Source organism: Arvicanthis niloticus, chromosome 4, assembly GCF_011762505.2.
Source record: "Arvicanthis niloticus isolate mArvNil1 chromosome 4, mArvNil1.pat.X, whole genome shotgun sequence".
Taxonomy (NCBI): domain Eukaryota; kingdom Metazoa; phylum Chordata; class Mammalia; order Rodentia; family Muridae; genus Arvicanthis; species Arvicanthis niloticus.
Window position 1 is genome coordinate 7,089,419 of NC_047661.1, and position 22,034 is coordinate 7,111,452.

Below are 22,034 nucleotides of genomic sequence, written 5' to 3' on the forward strand. Positions count from 1 at the left end.
CCAAATTTACACAATATCTTTCCATAAATCCATCTGTACAAAGGATAATAGAGGGAAAACTCCAATACAAGGAAGAAAATTACACCATAGAAAAAGCAAGAAAGTAATCTTCCAACAAACCAAAAAGAAGATAGTCACACAAATATAACTCAACCTCTAATAACAAAAATACAAAAAAGCAAAAATCACTTTTCCTTAATATCGCTAAACACCAATGAACTCAATTCCCCAATAAAAAGACATAGACTATTGTGCTGGACACATAAATACGACCCAACATTTTGCTGCATAGAGAAAATGCACCTCAGTGACAAAGACAGACACAGAGTAAAAGGCTGGAAAACAATTTTCAAAGCAAATAGTCCCAAGAAACAAGCTGGAGTAGCCATTCTAATATCGAATAAATCGACTTTCAACCAAAAGTTATCAAGAAAAATAAGGAAGGACACTTCATACTCATCAAAAGAAAAATCAACCAAGATGAAATCACAATTCTGAATCTCCAAATGCAAGACCACCCACATTCATAAAAGAAACCTTACTAAGGCTCAAAGCACACATTGTACCTCACAAAATAATAGTGTGGGTTTTCAACACCCAACTCTCAGTAATGGACAGATTATGAAAACAGAAACTAAACAGAGACACAGTGAAACTAAGAGAAGTTATGAACCAAATGGATTTAACAGATATCTATAGAACAATTCATCTCAAAACAAAATATATCTTCTTCTTAGTACCTCAAAAAATTGACCATATAATAGGTCAAAAACAGACCTCAACAGATACAAGAAAACTGAAATAATCCCATGCATCCTATCAGATCACCATGGATTAAGACAGGTCTGCATAATGACAAAAACAATGGACATCCCACAAACATGAACAACACTCTACTCAATGATAACTTGGTCAGGGAAGAGATAAAGAAAGAAATTAAAGACTTTTTAAAATTTAATGAAAATGAAGACCCATCATACCAAAATTTATAGGACACAATGAAAGCAGTGCTAAGAGGAAAACTCATAGCTCTGAGTGCCTACAAAAAGAAACTGGAGAGAGCATACACGAGCAACTTGACAGCACACCTGAAAGCTCTAGAACAAAAAGAAGCCAATACCCCCAAGAGGAGTAGATGGCAGGAAATAATCAAACTCAGGGATGAAACCAACCGAGTAGAAACAAAAAGAACTATACAAAGAATCAACGAAACCAGGAGCTGGTTCTTTGAGGAAGTCAACAAGATAGATAAAATCTTAGCCAGACTAACCAGAGGGTATAGAGACAATTAATAAAATTAATTGAAATTAATTAATAAAATCAAATTAATAAAATCAACCTGAAAAGAGAGACACAACAACAGAAACTGAGGAAACTCGAAAACTCAGAAGATTCTATTACAAAAGGCAATACTCAATAAAACTGGAAAATCTGTATGAAATGTATATATTTTTAGACAGATACCAGGTACCAAAGTTAAATCAGGAGCAGCTAAACTATCTAAATAGTCCTATAACCCCTAAAAAATTAACAGCAGTCATTAAAAGTCTGCCCACCAACAAAAAGCCCAGCACCAGATGATTTTAGTGCAGAATTCTATCAGACCTTCAAGGAAGACCTAATATCAATTCTCTATAAACAATTCCACAAAACAAAAACAGAAGGAACACTACTCTATTCATTCTTTGAAGCCACAATTATGCTCATACCGAAATCACACAAAGACCTAACAAAGAAAGAGTACTTCAAACCAATCTCCCTTATGAATACTGATGCAAAAATACTCAATAAAATTCTCACAAACTGAGTCCAAGTACACATCAAAACAATCATCCATCATGATCAATTATGCTTTATCCCAGGAATGCAGGGATGGTTCAATATTTGGAAATCCATTTATGTAATCCTGTATATAAACAAACTCAAAGAATAAAAGCCTCATGTTTGTATCACATGATGCTGAGAAAGCATTTGACAAACTTCAGCACCCCTGCATGGTAAAAGTCTTGGAAAGATCAGGAATTCAAGTTCCATACCTAAACATAGTAAAAGCAATATACAGTAAACCAGTAGCCAACATCAAACTAAATGGAGAGAAACTTGAAGCAATCCTATTAAAATCAGGGACTAAACAAGGCTGCCCACTCTCTCCCTAACTATTCAATATAGTACTCAAAGTACTAGCCAGAACAATCAGACAACAGAAGGAGGTCAAAGGGATACAAATTGAAAAGAAAGAAGTCAAAATATCACCATTTGCAGATGATATGATAATATAATTAAGTGACCCAAAATTTTCCACTAGAGAACTCCTTAACCTGATAAACAAATTCAGTGAAGTGGCTGGATATAAAATTAACTCAAACAAATCAGTAGCCTTCCTCTACTCAAAGGATAAACAAGCTGAGAAAGAGATTAGGGAAATAACACCCTTCACAATAGTCACAAACAATATAAAACAACTTGGTTAGCAAGTGACAGGTTTGTATGACAAGAACTTCAAGCCTCTGAAGAAACATATCAAAGAAGATTTCAGAAGATGGAAAGATCACCCATGCTGATGAATTGGCAACATTAATATAGTAAAAATGACCATCTTGCTGAGAGCAATCTACAGGTTCAATGCAATCCTCATCAAAATTCCAACTCAATTCTTCACAGAGTTAAAAAGAGCAATTCTAAATTTCATTTGGACTAACAAAAAGCCCAGGATCTGAAAACTATTCTCAATAATCAAAGTTCTTTTGAGGGAATCACCATTGCTGACCTCAAGCTGTACTACAGAGCAATAGTGACAAAAACTGCATGGTATTGGTGCAGAGATAGACAAGAAGATGTATGGAATAGCATTGAAGACCCAGATATGAAAACACTTACCAACGGTCACTTGATCTTTGACAAAGGAGCTAAAATCATCCTGTGGAAAAAAGACAGCATTTTCAACAAATGGTGCTCGTTCAACTGGTGGTCAGCATGTAGAAGAATGCAAATTGATCCATCCTTATCTCCTTGCACAAAACTCAAGTCCAAGTGGATCAAGGACCTCCACATAAAACCAGATACACTGAAACTGATAGAAGAGAAAGTGGGGGAAGAGCCTCAAATACAAGTGCACAGGGGAAAAGTTCCTAAACAGGACACCAATGGCTTATGCTCTAAGATCAAGAATTGACAAATGGGACCTCATAAAATTGAAATGCATATGTAAGGCAAAGGACACTGTCAATATGGCAAAATGGCAACTAACAGATTAGGAAAAGATCTTTATCAATTCTACATCTGATAGAGGGCTAATATCCAAAATATACAAAGAAATCAAGAAATTAGACTCCATATAATCAAATAATCCTATTAAAAATGGGGTGCAGAGCTCAACATAGAATTTTCAACTGAGGAAACTCGTATGGCTGAGAAGCAACTAAAGAAATGTTCAACATCTCTAGTCATCAGGGAATGCAAATCAAAACAACCCTGAAACTCCACCTCACACCAGTAAGAATGGCTACGTTAAGAAACACAGGTGATAGAAGATGCTGGCAAGGGTGTGGAGAAAGAGGAATACTTCCCCGTTGTTGGTAGGAATGTAAGCTGATACAACCACTCTGGAAATCAGTCTGGTGGTTCCTCAGAAAATTCAGCATAGTATTATCTGAGGATCCAGCGATATCACTGCTGGTCATATACCCAAAAGATGCTCCAACATATAACAAGGACATGTGCTCCACTATGTTCATAGCAGCCTTATTTATAATATCCAGAAGCTCAAAAGAACCCAGATGTATTTCAACAGAGGAATGGATATAGAAAATGTGGTACATTTACACAATGGAGTATTACTTAGCTATTAAAAACATTGAATTTATGAAGTTCTTAGGCACATGGATGGAACTAGAAAATATCATCCTGAGTCAGGTAACCCAATCATAAAAGAACACACATGTTATGCACTTATTGATAAGTGGATATTAACCCAAAATTTATAATACCCAAGATATAACTCACAGACCACATAAAGCTCAAGAAAAAGAAAGACCAACATGTGGGTGCTTCTGTCCTTCTTACAAGGAGTAACAAAATACTCACAGGAGCAAATATGGAGACAGTGTGTGGAGCAGAGACTGCAGGAGGTACTGTCCAGAGATGCCCCACCTGGGGATCTATCCCAGGTACAATCACCAAATGTAAACACTGTTGTTGATGCCAGGAAGTGCATGCTGAGAGGATCCAGCTGTCTCCTTAGAGCCTCTGCCAGAGCCTGACACATACAGAGGTGGATGCTTTCAGATAACCATTGAACTGATCAGTGGTCCCCAATGGAGGAGTTAGAGAGAAGACCGAAGGAGGTGAAAGGGTTTGCAACCCATGAGGAGAGCAACAATGCCAAACCAACCAGAGTTCCCAGTTTCTAAACAGCTAGCATGGGAACACACATGGAGGGACCCATGGCTCCAGTTGTACATGTAGTGGAGGATGGCCTTGTTGGGCATTGTGGGATAGGAAATCCTTGGTTCCATGAAGGCTGGATGTCCCAGTGTGGGAGAATTTGAGGGTGGGGAGGTGGGAGTGGGTGAATGGGTATGGTCACACCCTCATAGAAATAGGAGGAGAGGAGATGGGATATAGGGTTTCTGGGGGTGGATGGATGGGGAAATAGGATAACATCTGAAATGTAGGTAAATAAAATATCCAATAATTAAAAACAAAAACAAAAACAAACCAAAAACAGAAACAGACAATAGAACGAGCTATTGCAGTCAAGCATTTTAGACTTTTTAACAGCAATTTAATATTACCCATGTTACTGGGATTCCTTATAATTGTCAAGGACAACAGACTGTTAGAGGGGCCCATGGAATTTTAAAACAATATCTTCATAAAGTAAAAAAGGGGGAGGTATATCCCTGTACACCTCAAATTTATTTAAATAATGTTCTTTTTATTTTAATTTCTTTAAAATTTGATGCCAAGGAACTTACTGCTGAGTGTCTATGGTACTCTACAAGTAGGCCTACTTATGCATAGGTGAAAGGGAAGGATCCAGATCAGGCATTTAATATTTGGAAGAGGGCATGTTTGTGTTTTTTCTTCAGGATGCTGAAGGATCAGGATGGCTGCCACAGCGAAGTGTGAGACATGCTGATGCTGGGACAAAGAATGATGCTGACCTGTGAGCTTGCTGAGTGCCCTGACAATGGTTACTGGGAAGCTATATTGGACATATATTCCTGATCCACCATTGCTTACCTATACTCCTGATGGGACAAGCTGCCTTGTCTCAAGTATTTAGACCTTTTGGAACAGATAATCAAAAAGAGAAGTTACAGTGACTTTTGTATTTTTCTTAAATGTGACCAGTTATTTGGACTCAATCATGTACTGCTCTAGAAATCAATCCAATATTGGAATAACTGTCTTCATTTGGAAGACTGGTTCTTTATATTTTCAGAAACATAATTGGACATTAGTTACAGTTCTCTATAATGTTATGTTAGCAAGAGATAAAAGTTGGGACAGGATCTGGATTTCAAACAAGTGTTAGTACATGTGTTAAGGCTCTTAATTGTCAAGTTAAAATTACTTTTGTTTCTTCTACAGTATTTAATGTAAGTTGCATTGATTGTACACTTTATAATTGTGTTAGAATGTTGAAACCTGTTGTGTCTATTTGGAGGTCAATTAACCAGCTTTTGTTTTATTGTTGTGAGTATTACAGGACCTTGGTATTCTGAAAAAAAGCTTGCTAGTACTGGAAGAAGTCACTTCAGGCTTTAAGCAGAAGGAAGAGGGTAGTGGGCTTGATTACTGCTGGTATACAGCTTTAATTACATTAATTGCTAGCACCCTGCTTCTGAAATTGCTTTGACATAAAAAGTTAAGACAACTACTTTTGTTAGCCATTTAGCAAAAAAATGTTACTAATGTGTTGAATATACAAGAGGACTTAGGCATTTTAAACAAGACATTGATGCTCTTTATCCTATTTAAATTATTGGAAGGAGGTACAGAGTTTAAGAGTAAGGAGCTATCTCAAGTGTCATGCCAAACCACTGGATTCATGTTAGTTCTAAAATTTACAGTGGTAGTCATAATAATTAGGAAAAAGTTTAAAGATACTTGCAGTATATTTGGCATAATTCTAATACCTCTCTGGATGTTTTAAGGTTGCATAGTGAGCTTATGAATTTAAAGAATACTGTTATTCTGAGCATTGATTTGGTAGATACTGCTGATAAAATTACCCATGGCCTGAGGTCAGTATTTCCATGTTGGTCAAGCTTCAAGAATGGCATATATAGCTTGATGAGGTTAATCCTTTTTGTCCTGGGAATACTTTTATTCCTGCCCATGGTGTTAAAGCTTGTATTTAACAACATCAACATGTTGCCAGCCAAAGTACATGGCTTAAACCTGAAAATGTAGCCCCCAGACAGAGTTATTAAAATAACAGGCTGGCAAGCCAAGGACAGGTAATATTCTCCACACAACCTTACCAACCTAAGACAGAAGAGCATTGCGTTTGAGAATGCATATCCCATGATGAGTAAGAAAGGCATTCTTGGCAGAATGACCTAAGACAGGCTCAGTCTTGTTTATGAAATAAAAAATGGGGGAGAGTTGGAGAGCTTTTGGGGATCTTTGGCAAGAATCTGACATGGGCCAAGGATAAGGAAATGGGCTGCATAGCAGGAATATGACATTGGCCAAGGACAAGGAAGTGGGATTCAGGTAGGTATCTGACATTAGGTTAGGGCAAAGAAGTAAATTTAGGCAGGCATCAAAATCTTAGGCTAGAACAAAGAAGTAATTTCAAGCAGGAATCTTAGGCTAGAAGAAATATTAGGCTAGAAGATGGAAGTAGGCTTCAGACATGAAAATGACCTTGGGCTAGGACAGGGAAGCAGGCTCAGATATTGTGGTCATCCTGGTGAACCCTTAGAAACAGTGATCACGGGAGTGTTCATGCAACTTTGTTTATTGCCTTGCTTGTTCTTTGACTATTTGTGTTTATTGTCTTCCTTGTTCCTTGACTATTTGCATCTATTGTATTGCTGGTTCCTCAATCTAGAAGTGACCTTAATACTTTCATGTATTTAAAATGATATAAAAGCAAAAAAGAGGATGTGGTATGGGATAGGGGGTTTCTAGGGAGGGGAATTGGGGAAAGGGAATGACGTATGACATGTAAATAAATAAAATATTTAATAAAAAAATAAAGCTTTGTGAAAATCCTGAAAAAAAGAAATTAGAGTTACACTATAAATAAGAAATTTTCAAATAAATAAACTAGTTTCTTGAAGATGAAATAAAACAAAATGCCAAAACAATGTAAAGTAAAACCAAAAATATCCACAAAAACAAGTGAAGTTAAAAATTGACTCAGATTCAAGGAGTTGAAGTAAACATTGTGGCTATGTATATGATAATATTTATAATCCTTTCATTATTCCACTCTTGTGATTTATAGAATTTTGTTTTCTTTAAAATGCTGTATAGTAATTTTTTTCCAGAGGTGAAATTGGTGGTAAAGCATTTTTTTCAGGGGTGTGATATTCATTAAATTATAGGCATTCTTTTGGTACATTTCCTTATTTATTGTGTATATGTGTACGGTATGTGCATGTGTGGATGTCAATGTGCAGAGTCAGTTATCTTTTTCCACACATGGGTTTCTTGGGATTGAACTCTGGTCATCAGGCTTGATGGCATGTGTGTATACTGGCTAGACCATCTCCAGTCATAAACTAAAGACATTCCTTGTAATTCCCTTGCCTTTCCCATACTGTTAGGATTTAGAATTAGAATTAGATAGATAGATAGATAGATAGATAGATAGATAGATAGATAGATAGATACACAGATACTTAGATACATAAATAGATTGTAGATACTCTTAATAATCCTCAGAGTTCCATAGAATATTACATTTAAAGATGTTTTATTATTGAAAGATAATTTTTGTCAAGTAGACAGGTCTGTTTCTAGCAGTACCCTCATTCCATTTCAAAGAAAATTATGAGCATCAATAATCTCAATATGGAATCACTTCATTTGTGGCAGACTAGCCACTGGACAAAAAAAGTGCCCATGTTTCAACTACAGAAAAATCTGTCCAGAAAGGACAAATGGATCCAGGGAAGATGACTGCCAAGTTCTGAAAAGCCAGCATAATCAAGTCCTTCATAATTCATGCTTCACAAGTGGCCTGTCAAGTATTCTAGGTCAGAAGGCTTAAGATAGATGATCCAACATAATAGACAGAATATTGGGGACTATCAGGCAATTAGCTGTTTCTGTCATTTTTATAATTTTTAAAGGTATGTTCCAGTACTTCTTGCATACTCGGGTAATATTTATTTCTTCTTAGGTCTCTGATGGAACTGAAGAGTAGATAGTCAGAGTCTTACTGTAAGCTTAAGTTGTTAAGGATTTAAGAAGATGTTCTAGATCTAAGAAGATGTTTTTAGGATACTAATGCAAGTTAAGATAAAATTTAAGTACAAAATTTTAAATGAACCAAGATAGGATACTGGAAACTTTTCCTTAATTGCCAAATTCTATAGATTGGACATTATAAATGTATTTCATACCTTATCATTTTCATAATTGTTATAATTGGATTTAATTTATATTCAAAAGAAAAGGAGTCTTTTATTAAAGTTAAAAGAGGAATAATAGAGAGAATATCTTGTCTATTGTATGGATGGATCACATGTCAATTAAAAGCCTGTAGCTGGGGCTGGAGAGATGTCTCAGAGGTTAAGAACATTGACTGCTTTTCCAGAGGTCCTGAGTTCAATTCCCAGTAACCACATGGTAGATCACAACTATCTATAATGATGTTTGGTGCCCTCTTCAGGCATGTAGGCAGAACCCTGTATACATGAAAAATAAGTCTTCTTCTTCTTCTTCTTCTTTTTTTTTTTTAATGCTTATGGCCAATGGTTTAGGCAGGAAATAGAGGTGAAACATCTGATACTGAGAAAGGATTCTGGAACAGAGCCAGGCAGGAGATTCTCTGGGAAGATATGTTGAGGTGGATAGATGGTACCTGAGCACAAGTAACCTGCCACATGGCAGAAGGTAGTTTAAAGTAAATGAGTTATAACAAATTGTGTCTAGTCAGAGAAGAGCTTAGCTTTATGGCCAAGGTATTTGTAAATGTATTTTGAGTCTGAGTCTTATTTCTGTGAGCATGTGGCTGAGAGGAAGAACCGGATTTAACTCCTATAGAACTGCCTTATTTTTCAATGAGAACTGGGAGAACAATGACGACACTCTGGCATTCAGAGGAGAAGAACTAGATATTGACAACTTATCCCTTATAAATCAATTTTCATTGATGCTGAATTTTCAAAAGAGATAGGAGTTTTCTGAAATCAGAGGTACACACTATCAATATGTTCAAATTAACTGGAACCTTGTTTTGTTTTTATGTCTTTGTGTGAGAAGAAGAAAGTTCTCATTTAAGATCATACATTCTATAAACTCAAAATGTTTTGCCTCCTTAAAAGGCTGCTTTTACTTTATGTCAGTACTAAGAGTACTTCTGGGAACTAAATTCCTGAATATTTATAAATAAATGACTCCACTTGTACTATTAACTAGTCCTAGGACTGGGAATTCTACCAGAAATACTTCTTTTGAGTCAGACTTCAGTTTAGAGAAGTAGCCATATGCTGGTAGGTGCATTATTTAAGTTTCTATTGCTGTAAAATGACAATATGACCAACATAACATGAGAAGAAAATATTTATTTTATCTTACAACTTTTATGTAACAGCCCATCACTGAGGGAAGTTGGGATAAGAACTTGGAGGTAGTAGTTGATACAGAAGCCAAGGCAGAGTGTTGCTTATTGGTTTGTTCTGCATGGTTTGCTTAGCCTGCCTTGCCTTTTTATAGTGCAGGATGACCAGGTCAGGGATAGCAATACTCACAGTGGGTTGAGGCCTTCTACATTAATCATCAATTAAGAAGAAAAGAACATTCCTAAACCAATCTGGTAGGAGCATTTTCTCAGCTGAAAATTTCTTTTCTAAATAATTCTAGCTTGTGTCAACTTGACATAAAACTAGCCAGTATAGCAGGTCAGAACTAAACCTCACACATTGCTGTCAAATCAACACATTTTTAATGTCCCGAGCTTCTTAGTTCTGTGAGAGCAGGTAAATATGATCTCACTGTGGGACAAATTCAGAAGAAATCAGGTAGCAAGTGGAGTTCCAGAAAGGTCAAAGGCCAGGAGCTGAAAGCCCTGCAAAGAAACATATGTTTTCTAGAATGCTCCTTTTCTCATTTCAATTACAAGAGAGAGTTAACTGGACGCAATTTGATTCAATTTTATTAGAAGTATTCAATATAATACACTTTGGGGTTAAGAGTTATTGTTAAATCGTGGTTAGGTTTATAGAGGAGATTGCATTTTAAATGTTCTGAAATCAGGCATGGTGATGAACGTCTACCATCTCAGTACTCAGGAGGATAGGGCAGGATGACAGAGTTCCAGGTCAGCCTAGGGTACATAGCAAGATATCACTTCAAAATATATGGATTCAAATCTTGAATCTAGCTGGTTTACAGTCATCCAAAATCACACAATTGATGAGGCCCAGAGATACGTGAACACTAAATATAAGTAAGTTATATATTAAAAGTCACCACTTGGTGGGAAGGACAGGTTTGTATGGAAAACACAAGAGTAAAATGAGTTTCACGTGGCTTAATTTTTCTGATGTAAAATATTTCCTAATAACTATTTAAAAATTTTCATTTACCCTAGATTGTAACTATGTAAAATGTACTTCTTTGACAAAAACACAGTAAAAATTTCTTGCCAAAAGGAATAACAATGACAAAATTGTTTGAAATTAGAAGTAATATTATTTTCATAATATTCTGTCACAGAATTTTCCAGACATTGAGCTATTACTATTTTCTTCCAGTGATAGACATTGCATTTTTTTCGTATTCTGCTTGAGACAATGTGATGGATATTCTTGGTTGTCAATTTGACTACATCTAGAATTAACTGAGGCCCAAGTAGTTAGACATACCTATGAGGAGTTTTAATCTATGGGTGGGAAGACCCATCTTAAATTCAATCACTTGAGATAGAAAGATCCAGGATAAATCCAAATCAATTGACATCAAAAGACCCACCCTATCTGGGCTATACCATCTAGTAGTAATATATATATATATATATATATATATATATATATATATATATATAATTTTTTTTCCTTTTTGCCTGCATGCCTACACTCTTTCTGATAAATTTATTCCTTTGAATTGACTTTTTTTGGAATCCTGACATATACTAAATACCAGCTGAGACATTCAGCCTTGTGGATCCAACTGCTACTGGATTCTTGGTCTTTATAGGTAGCCACTATTGGACATCGCCTGTAAGCCACTCTAATAAGTCTCTCTCTCTCTCTCTCTCTCTCTCTCTCTCTCTCTCTCTCTCTCTCTTTCTTTTTTTCTCTCTCACACACACTGCATTAGTGTGTGTGTGTGTGTGTGTGTGTGTGTGTGTGTGTGTGTGTGTTTTGGAAACTCTGACTAATACAAATTTGTTCTCATTTCCCAATACTGGGAATTATCATGAGGCAATAGATTTCTAATAATAGAATTAATGTGAGGCAATATGGGAGATATTGCATCACAAATCTTATATTTGTTGGAAATAGTAACAAACTCCTTTGCTTAAGCTTGTAGAAAAGGAACTGTAGAAAATCAAACTGGCATGAAAGAAAACACTAATCTTCATTTTTCTATTAACACCTTTTGAGTACTGTTGCCAAATATCTTTTTTTCCCTAAACATATATAGTTCCATATAGATGAAGGGAGGGAATTTCATATATATACATACATATTCTATATACATACATATTCAGTAAACAGATTTAGGATACTTATGTGTATATATCAAGAGAAAGTAATTCAACAGTAAGTCTAACAATTAAAAACCTTTAAATATAAAAATTCATTTCACAGGAATTTTTCATCAATAGATATAATTAATTTCTGTAAATTTAATGAACAAAACATCACAAGTTAATTAAGTTTGCAGTAATCAGACACTGAGGGCCCCATTAAAAGAAATGGGTGACATATCAATTAGTTGGGGAAATATAATTTTATTTTATTAAATTGAATATTCCTGTCCTTTTGAGGATTCAAGAACATGCTGAGCTTTGTATATATATTGGAAAACCATGTGACTTAGGAGATGTCATGCTGGGCCTATTAATCACTGTCAGTTGAAAAGCCTCTGAAGGCAGACAAGTTTTATTCAGAGAGGACTTCTTGAAATGTCTTTGTCAAATCTGAATATAGAGCAGTGGTGAATTTTGCACTAGTTCCTAGAACCCTCAGATGCCATGTATCCAGTGCTCCAAATGTTTAACTGCCCAAATTTAATGTTTCAAGTCTCCAGTTGTCTTGATATAAAAATCAGTGATGGAACTGATGTGAGGTCTACTTATAAGAAACAAACTCTTCTGAATGAAGATGAAGTAGAACACAGGCGTTCATATTTAGAATTGCACACTGTAACAGATTCTACTGTGATCCATTAAATTAGTAGTTTTGAACAGCTGCATGCCAGTTGATGAACACAAAAGTTCAAACAACAAACAGTTAAGTGAAGGACAATAAAACAATCAAGTAAAACATATAAATAAAATAGGGGCTGTGGTGGAATGGGTTGAAAGCCTAGGGTGCATAAAAATGAGATATGTGGTTAGTAGTGGCTAGGCTATTTTAATGTGCCCATGGTATTGTTGACTGTAGGGACATGACCATTTTATACTTTTGAGTTGATCATCTCATTAGATGCAGAGAAAACATTTGACAAAACTCAATACCCCTTCATGGTAAAAGTCTTGGAAAGATCAGGCATTCAAGGTCAATACCTAAACATAACAAACCAGTAGCCAACATCAAACTAAATGGAGATAAACTTGAAGCAATCCCACTAAAATCAAGGAATAGACAAGGCTGCCCACTCTCTCCCTATGTATTTAATATAGTACTTGAAATCCTAGATAAAGCAATTAGACAACAAAAGGAGGTCAAAGGAATACAAATTGGAAAGGAGGAAATCAAAATTTCACTATTTGTAGATGATATGATAATATAATTAAATGACCCAAAAACTTACACAAGAGAACTCTTTAACCTGATAAACAACTTCAGCAAAGTGGCCAGATATAAAATCAACTCAAAAAATCAGTAGCTTTTCTCTACTCAAAAGATAAACAAGCTGAGAAAGAAATTAGGGAAGTGACACCCTTCACAATAGTCACAAACAATATAAAATATCTTCGTGTGAATCTAACCAAGCAAGTGAAAGATCTGTATGACAAGAACTTCAAGTCTCTGAAGAAAGAAATCAAAGAAGATCTCAGAAGATGGAAAGATTTCCTATGCTCCTGGATTGGCAGGATTAATTTAGTAGAAATGACCATCTTACCAAAAGCAATCTATAGATTCAATGCAATCCCCATCTAAATTCCAATTCAATTCTTCACAGAGTTAGAAAAAGCAATTCTCAAATTCATTTGAAATAACAAAAAACTCAGGATAGTAAAAACTATTCTCAACAATGAAAGAACTTCTGTGGGAATCACCATCCCTGAACTCAGGCTGTACTACAGAGCAATAGCAATAAAAACTGTATGCTACTGCTACAGAGATAGGCAAGAAGATCAAAAGAATAAAATTGAAGACCCAAAAATGAACCTATATACCTATGGTCACTTGATCTTTGACAAAGGAGCTAAAACCATCCAGTGGAAAAATGACAGCACTTTCAACAAATGTTGCTGGTTGAACTGGAGGTCAGCACATAGAAGAATGAAAATCAGTCCATTCTTATCTCCTTGTACAAAGCTCAAGTGCAGGTGGATCAAGGACCTTCACTTAAAACCAGATACACTGAAAGTAATAGAAGAGAAGGTGGGAAAGACCCTCGAATACTTAGGCACAGGGGAAAAGTTCCTAAACAGAACACCAATGGCTTATGCTCTAAGATCAAGAATTGACAAATGGGACCTCATCAAATTGCAAAGCTTCTGTAAGGCAAAAGACATTGTCAATAAGACAAAATGGGAACCAACAGATTGGGAAAAGATCTTAACCAATCCTACATCCAATAGAGGGCTAATATCCAAGATATACAAAGAACACAAGAAATTATACTCCAGACAACCATATAACCCTATTAAAAATGGGGTACATAGCTAAACAAAGAATTCTCAACAGAGGAAACTTGAATGGCTAAGAAGTACCTTAAGAAATGCTCAACATCCTTAGTCATCAGGGAAATGCAAATCAAAACAACCCTGAGATACCACCTCACACCAATCAGAATGGCCAAGATCAAAAACTCAGGTTATAGTAGATGCTGGCAAGGATGTAGAGAAAGAGGAACACTCCTCCATTGTTGGTGGGATTGTAAGCTGTTACAACCACTCTGGAAATCAGTCTGGCAGCTCCTCAGAAAACTGGACATAGCATTACCTGAGGATCCAGCTATACTACTCCTGGGCATATACCCAGAAGATCCTCCAACATATAACAAGGACATATGCTCCACTATGTTCATAGCAGCCTTATTTATAATAGCCAGAAGCTGGAAAGAACCTAGACAGAGGAATGGATACAAAAAATGTGGTACATCTACACAATGGAGTATTACTCAGCTATTAAAAATAATGAATTTGAGAAATCTTTAGGTAAATGGATGGATGTAGAAATTATCATCCTGAGTGAGTTAACCCAATCACAAAAGAACACACATGGTATTTACTCACTGTTAAGCGGATGTTAGCCCAAAAGCTTGGAAAAGGGAAGATTCAACTCACAGACCCCATGAAGCTCATGAAAAAGGAAGACCAAGAGGGGATGCCTCAGTTCTACTTAGAACTAGTAACAAAAATACTCAAGGGAGCAAATATGGAAACAAATCATGGGACAGAAACTGAAGGAGGGGCCATCAGGAGACCATTCCACCTGGGTATTCATCCCTTGTACAGTCACCTAAGCTAGACACTGATGTGGATGCCTGGAAGTGCATATTGTCAGGAACATGATATAGCTGTCTCCTTAAAGGTCTGCCAAAGACTAACACATTCAGAGGACGATGCTCACAGTTAACCACTGATATGATCAAGGGTTTCCCAATGGAGAACTTAGAGAGAAGACTGAAGGAGCAGAAAGGGTTTGTGACCCCAGGAGGAAAGCAACAATACCAAACAACCTGAGCTCACCAGGGTCTAAACCACCAGTCTGGGAGCACATAGGGAGGGACCCATGACTCCAGCAGTATATGTAGGGGAGGGTGGCCTTGTTGGGCATAGGTGGGAGAGGAGTTTCTTGGTCCCATAAAAAATGAACACAGAGTGGGGGGTTAATGTGAAGATGGGTAGGGGGTAGTGGGGGGGGTAGTTGCGGGCACTGCCTCATAGAAGCATGAGGAGGGGGGATGGGATAGGAGGTTTCTGGATGGTGAGAGGAAGTGGGGTAAGGGGATAAAATCTGAAAGGTAAATATAATACCCAATTTTAAAAAAAGAGAGAGATGAAAAAGGGAAAAAAGGAGAAAAAAAGAAAGAAAAAAAGAAAAATAGGAGATTTAATAACACAAAGGGAAGGATTTAGAAATTTAGGAGGCAGTTTATTTTAACGGAAACAGCATCACAGAAACTGGAAAATCACACCCTCAAAGAAGCACAAGGAAGGGGGATGGGATAAGGGGTTCCTGGGTGGTGGGGGGAATGGGATAAGGGGATAAAATTTGAAAGGTAAATATTACAACCAATTTTAAAAAGAAAAGTTGTTAGAACCAACATCTTTAAAAAAATGTCAGCCCTCTAGGAAAAAAAAATTTTTTTTCTTGATACTAAAACTTGTTCTGAGAATTGTATATTGCAGAATACACAGCCTTGGTATATCTACTCATCAAGCATACTGAGCAGACCTGCCCAAACCTCTGATGTCCTGGAATTCCATCTGGATGCAGTGAAGACACAGCATCAGAGGCTTATCAATTTACTCTCCCCACCCCCCACTCCTCTTCTACTATCTCAACTCCCTTAATCAGCTTGAAGAAGTTAAAGAAGAGTCAGCGCCCCTATTCCCTGGGCTTGGGGACTAATGTGGTTAATATTGGTCTCTCTTTCTAGGGAAAAGTAGTGGTTTTGTTGGAACAGGGAGGATTAGCTAGGACTTATTGCATAGCCATAACCTATTCGTATAAATCTGTATAATTAATATCAAGATGAAGTTATAATTTCTTAAATGGTACAAAATTTACTTTGATTTCAAATTTAAGGTTTTCATTGGTACAAGTTTCTTACTGATATAAAAGTGAGATGAATATTGATACTCTCATGGGCATTGTGCCTGTATAACACACTTAGGAATACAAGGCTTAGACCCAGTCCTTATTTAACTTTTTAAACTGATTTGGAACAGTTAGCCTATGAGTTAAGGGACTATAGCAAATTCATGGATTTGAGTTTATTGTTAGGGTGTTTTCCATATTTTATTTAGAAATAGCCGAGAGGAGTTAACAGACAACAGTCCAGGTTATCTTACATCGATAGTTGGTTTTCAAAACGTCAGCAGTCCATAGAATTGATGTTACAAATATTTCTATATTAATGTTCATTTTGATTAGAGACCTGTCTGCTCCTGACAGCTTCCTGTTGTGGATTCTAAGAAGAAATTGAGCATCCTTGGAGTTACTCTAGTTGTGCGGTGACAGCCACTAGGCAAGAATTGCCTCTTTCCATCTATAGACAAATTACTGTCCAGAAAAGGACACACTTGCAGAATAGTCGACTGATTATATCTGCCTAGACAGAGTAATCAGCCCTTAATAATTCTGCATTACTAAGGTCTGTCAGATGATTCTGGGCCAGAAGGCTGAAGATTTGATGTTCCAATGTTTGGTAGTATAGGGGCTTTCCAGGTGTTCAGTGGTCTCTATAAATTGGCTAAGTTTTAGAAGCTATGCTTAGTACTTCCCATAATTATAGTTAACTCAGCCATTCTGGATTTCTGACGGGTTTGAAGACCTGACAGTTTTGAAGTCTCATAGCCAATCCTGGCTATTTACTTTGAGAGAAAAGATCTGAGTGGATGGTTTTCAGCTGACATTCATTCTAAAGCCAAGAAAAAAGCCAGGTTCAAAACTAAGTGTTTTAGTTAGGAGAGATGACAGAGGTTCTGGTTAGTCAACAAAATGATGGACTGGGTATTAGAACTATCTTGTACCTCACTTTTACAATTAGGAATAACTATGCTCTAATTGCATTTTGAGAGAAAAAATTTTTTATTTTAACAGGAAGGGTGAAGCTAGGTCATGAGAGAGAGAAAGAGAGAGAAAGGGGTGGCATGGAGGCAGATGTTCACGTGTCTCTACCAGTCAAAGATAATATGCTACTTTTGCTAGACCACAGACCTTAACATTTGACCTATTCACCTTTAGAAAACCCACATGTCCTGTTCTTGCAAGCCTCTCCTTTACTCCAGGGATAATATATGAGAAAGGATAACATGCAGTCAGAGAAGGTCCCTGAAGCCTGGTGCAGTCTAACCATGTGATAGACATGAATGGCATGAATTCACACAGCTAGATTTATGATGTCCATCTTCAGAGAGCAACAGAGTGGGCTGGGGCTGCTTTGCAGTTCACTCATCATCACATCACTCATGAGCTTGTCTGATATTTTTCATGAAAGGAATCTTTCATTTACATGACTAGAAGGGTAGGGAACCTTCAAAGAACAAGCTTTCAGCTCCTAATTCTCCTCAGGGAAAAGAAACTGGCTTGTCCCACTCTGGATGTTGTAATTATAATCTACTAATGTTGAGGCTAGGTAGGTGCTAGGTGAGCAAGTACATGTCACAGGTGACTTTTGTTCCTTGCTGAACAGGAAACTAGGGAACACTTTCTCTATGGCACTCCACAGCAGAGCTGTGATGAAGCTATACAAGCTTTAATCTTGGTGATAAATGAAATACATTTTACAGGCTTCTGTCACTGAGTATTTTTAGGGTTTGTTTTTGTTTTTTATTTTCATGTGTATGTATATTTGTATCTTTTAAGGTATAGACAAGTGGGCTTTGCATACGTATACATACACATATTCATGTACATATATTCAGCTCTGGAATCAATTGCAATAAAATACATCGATGATATCTTCTAGTTAGGAAGATGGTAAGACCGAATGCATGGTTTTTAGAGTCTGGATCTTGAACCCAAGGCCTTGCACAAGAAATACAAGTGACAAAATCCTAACTCTTCTTTTTTGTTTTTGATTTTGGACAGTTACACAGTTATCTAGGCACCCCTTCTACCTGGAATCTTCTTTGCCACCCTCCCCCTGAACATCTGAGATGACAGGCTTCAGGCAGAAGATGCCTTTAGCAAGAGCACACCTTTCTCTATAGCTCCTAAGTCTTTCACTTATAGAAAGCAGAGGTCTAATGCAAAGAAACCCTCCTGACAGTGATATTAAAATCTGACTACCTTCCATGTTTCAAATGTCCTCGGTGACTCCTATTTACATATTTGGGGCAAAGCTTCCAAAATAACTATAGCATTTTGATACAAACTAACCAAACATAGAAGTTACATTTCAACTTTAGCTTTTTGAGCCTTTAAGCATTAGGTTAACCCAAATGTACTTCAGCTAGTCCTCTTCTACTCTGACCACTAACTAATAACCTGTCAGCTATTAATTCTACCAACCAATAAATATTAAGGAACTTTCCTCATGAGCACATGTAAAGCAACCTCAGTGATGGCTACATAGTACTCTAGTTCTTGATAATTTTCTTAATGACCTTTTACTTTAACAACTAACATTTATGGGACCTTAATCTATTCCACAAATTTTCTCTTTGCTGTCACAAATATATCTCAGTGATCACATTTGTACATAAGCACATTTTTTTTCAATTTAACAGATTTGTTTATAGCTCATTTTAGCACAGAAGATACAAATAAAGAACAGAAGAGTAAGATTGCTTCTCATTACAGAAACATCTGTGAGAATAAAAAGGTGCACAGTTAATTTTTACCATAATTCTTACATGACTCAGTTTCTCCAAATAGCAAAAGCTTAACAAAGTTAGCAAAGACATAAATGACTCAACATACAACTTGAAGTCAGTCTCTATCCACAGGAACACTTTTTAAAAAAAAATTCAGCATTAAGTATGTCATCTTTGCATGTGACATATTCAGACATTCTCTGACTTGGCTTCAATCTTTTATGGGTTTGTCACCATCTTTATCAAATTCATCCTATCCATAATAGCTTAACACTTTTACTAGGTAAACATGTCTGACTCTGTTTTATGTTATCACTTCACATTTATATCTTTTGTCACTTTTTTCTTTTTTCCCTTTATCCCCAATATTTATTTTATTTTTATTTTTTCATTATCAAATCATAATTTTTACTTTTAAACACAGGGGTTATAAACACAAAAATGCAGAATGTGGGGAAGGGGATGACACAGGAGCATAGGTGTTTAGGAGGAGTACAGATATCTTTCAGAACAGGGTATCAGCTGGGTAAAGGTTCAGGGGACAGGTCACTATGACTCTGCCTATGATTCACTTGTCCTTATCTAAGTTGATACTATCCACCAAGGCTGCCTATTTACCAGGTCTATGACTACTCAGGCTGGTAAATTTCCACAAAAGCTGCCTGTTTACAATAGCTTATAGCCATCTGTTTCAGTGTTTTTCCACAGAGACCCAAGACTTTGTGTTAGCAGGCATTTATGTCAGGTGTATTGCTGATTTTAGGCCTTCAGTGTATAAGCAGGGCTGCCCCTGACATCTCCTCCCTTCTCCAAGTATAGAAGGGCTGTGGCGATTCTAATCTTGCCAAGGCGGGGATAGAGACCTGACCTCCAGTAATTAAAGTGGACCTTGTAATGAGCCAAACTATTTTTAAGTTCTTGGTAAGTATTTACAAATTTACCTCTATAAAGTTTCCAACAAAAGTTTGAGGTGCAAAATTTGAATTTCATGATTTTTTTTGTCTCTTGTTTTGATTAGCTTAGCATATCATTAACTGGGAAACAACTTGAACTTCCGATCATTTCTATACATTGTCAGATGGTTTTCTTCTACTGGTTTGTGCTGCCTTCACTTTTGCTTAGTTTTAATTGAGCTGCTCACATTTTGTTATTTTATAAAGCTCATATCACGTCAAATAAACTAATATTTTATGTGTTAAAGAGTTTCTTAGTTTCCAGGAAACTTGCATATGCTACTTTTCATTAATAATTATTTTTAATACATTGATTTATTTGTGTGTAGAAAGAAATATGCTCATGAATGCCATTGGGTGTGTGTGTGTGTGTGGCGAGTGTGTGTGTGTATGTGTGTGTGTGCGCATGTGCATGTGCATGTGCGTGTGTGTGTGTGTGTGTGTGTGTGTGTGTGTGTAGGTCATGTGATGACTTTCAGGATCCTCTACTCCATAAGTCCAGAGTGCCACACTCAGATCATCAGGGTTGGTTGGCAACTGTTCTTTACTACTTTTTAGGACCATCTGGTCAGTCCATAACTTAACATTTTTCACTGTAGACTTGAAACATTTAAAAAATTTGATTATTCTAATTTTTAGAGTTACTGAGGAAGATAACACTTAGGTGACTTAAACATTACATGCACATATGCATGTTACCCTTACCACAGTGTTGTAATATAAAATAATCCTGACATTAATTACATCTATTACAAAATGATGTTTCCCACAAATTGGGTGTCCTATGAAATACCAAGATAATAAAGGCTGTGGGCTCTACTGAACTGCAAGAAAACAAAATATAGAAAGGATCCAATTAGCAGTACTGTTCTTCAGCTGCTGGTGGTCTGAGACTACAATTTTGGTTGCTTTCTGCTGAGAGAACACCATCACTTCCTTGTAGGTCTTTCTATACTTTACATAGCAACAGGAACATGGCCCTGAACAATCGCCTGTTCCCAGGAAGAGGCTTTATCAAGGCACTGCAGATCTCTCATGCAGTTTGTCATCAGTGCATACCTTAGGAATTTCAAGATAAATGGGAAGTAAGAAAGATAAAAAAAATAGGAAATCATCAAAAGCATATAGAGAAAACAAAGAGAAATTCAAATCTGAAACTAATAATATTCAGAAGTTTTACATACTTAATCTTCCTTTTCTGCTCTATAAATACTCAGGCATTTAAAAAATAAAATCAATGATTTTGGCCATAAGCTATTGATAACATGATTCAGTTCCTTTCACTAGAACACTGAGGACCCAAGTCAGACCCTAATGGCCTTTGGATAAGAATCTATAAGACAGGTAGAAACAGAATGGTGCTTGTGATTTATATTTTGTGTGCTGCTCCATTCACTTATGAGTATCTTCTCATTAAATATTGTAGTAGTTTAATGAGAATGCCCCCTCTATAGTCTCAATGTATTTGAGTGCTTGGTCCCTAATTTGAGGAACTGTGGTGAAAAGGATCAAGGGAGGAAGTCTGTCACTCTGTGTGGGCTTTGAGGTTTCAAAAGTGCATCCCAGGCCAACTAAGGTTCTCACCTCCAACTTGGGTATATTATACAAGCATTTAGCAACTGTTCCAGAGCCATTCCTTTTAGCATCTTTCCATGGTCCCCGCCATTGATGGTCATGGACTCACCTTCTGAAATTATAACCAAGTGTCCACTTCAATGCCTTCCTTTATAAGTTGCCTTGGTTATGTTATCTCTTCACAGCAACAGACAAGTAACTAAGACAGATATTAAATAATATGACATATATTTGAATAAAATATATTGTGATTGATTACATTTATATTGTATGGCTTATTACTGTGGCTTCTTAGTTCTGTTAACAGTACTTCTTTTAGCAGACCAAAAAATGGACACATTCAATCAGTCATTATGTTAGAAACACATAGAAGCTTTTTCCACTCCAGATAAAGTGACAATTAGCTCTGAGCAGGTAAATGTGTAGAG

At 36.5% G+C, this 22,034-nt stretch overlaps 1 protein-coding gene across 3 annotated transcripts in view; it reads right to left on the reverse strand.

The window, feature by feature from the left end:
- Agtr1 (angiotensin II receptor type 1) overlaps positions 1-22,034 on the reverse strand; it is a 64,002-nt gene that overhangs the window by 34,076 nt on the left and 7,892 nt on the right. Inside the window, exon 2 of one of the 3 annotated variants that reach the window (XM_076932186.1) lies at positions 2,878-2,917. The exons of the other annotated variants lie outside the window; for them this stretch is intronic. The gene's annotated coding sequence lies outside the window, so the exon portion shown is untranslated. The remainder of the gene's footprint in view (positions 1-2,877; positions 2,918-22,034) is intronic. 3 annotated transcript variants of the gene reach the window in all.